Source organism: Pteropus alecto, unplaced genomic scaffold (assembly GCF_000325575.1).
Source record: "Pteropus alecto unplaced genomic scaffold, ASM32557v1 scaffold447, whole genome shotgun sequence".
NCBI classification, from domain to species: Eukaryota; Metazoa; Chordata; class Mammalia; order Chiroptera; family Pteropodidae; genus Pteropus; species Pteropus alecto.
The window spans coordinates 569,642-569,990 of record NW_006440214.1 but is presented as its reverse complement, the minus strand read 5'-3'; positions in this window follow the sequence as shown (position 1 = coordinate 569,990).

The following is a 349-nucleotide window of genomic DNA, read 5'->3' as shown; positions in this document are numbered from 1 at the left end:
CGTCTCTCGGGTGCAGTGTAGAGAGCAGTGGGCTAACACTCCCACCTGCGCTTTGAGCTGTTCTGCGGGTCGCTAAGGTCTTGTGGGCGGGGCTATTTGTAAAGAACGTGACCCCGTGGAATCGTGGTCCTGGAAACCGTGTGGCCTAGCCCTCCAACGTCATGCACGAAGCCACCCAGCGGGGCTAAGGCACCTGCCGCGGTCCTCCAACTGGACGCCCTTTACTCTGACCTCGCTGCGCGAGCCTACAGATGGACGCGTGAGCACTCAGAGATGCAGGCGCATAACGTCCACCCGGGAGGCCAACGCCCACACCTGGCCCGGGGCCTGTGGCGCTCGCCGCGCCCAG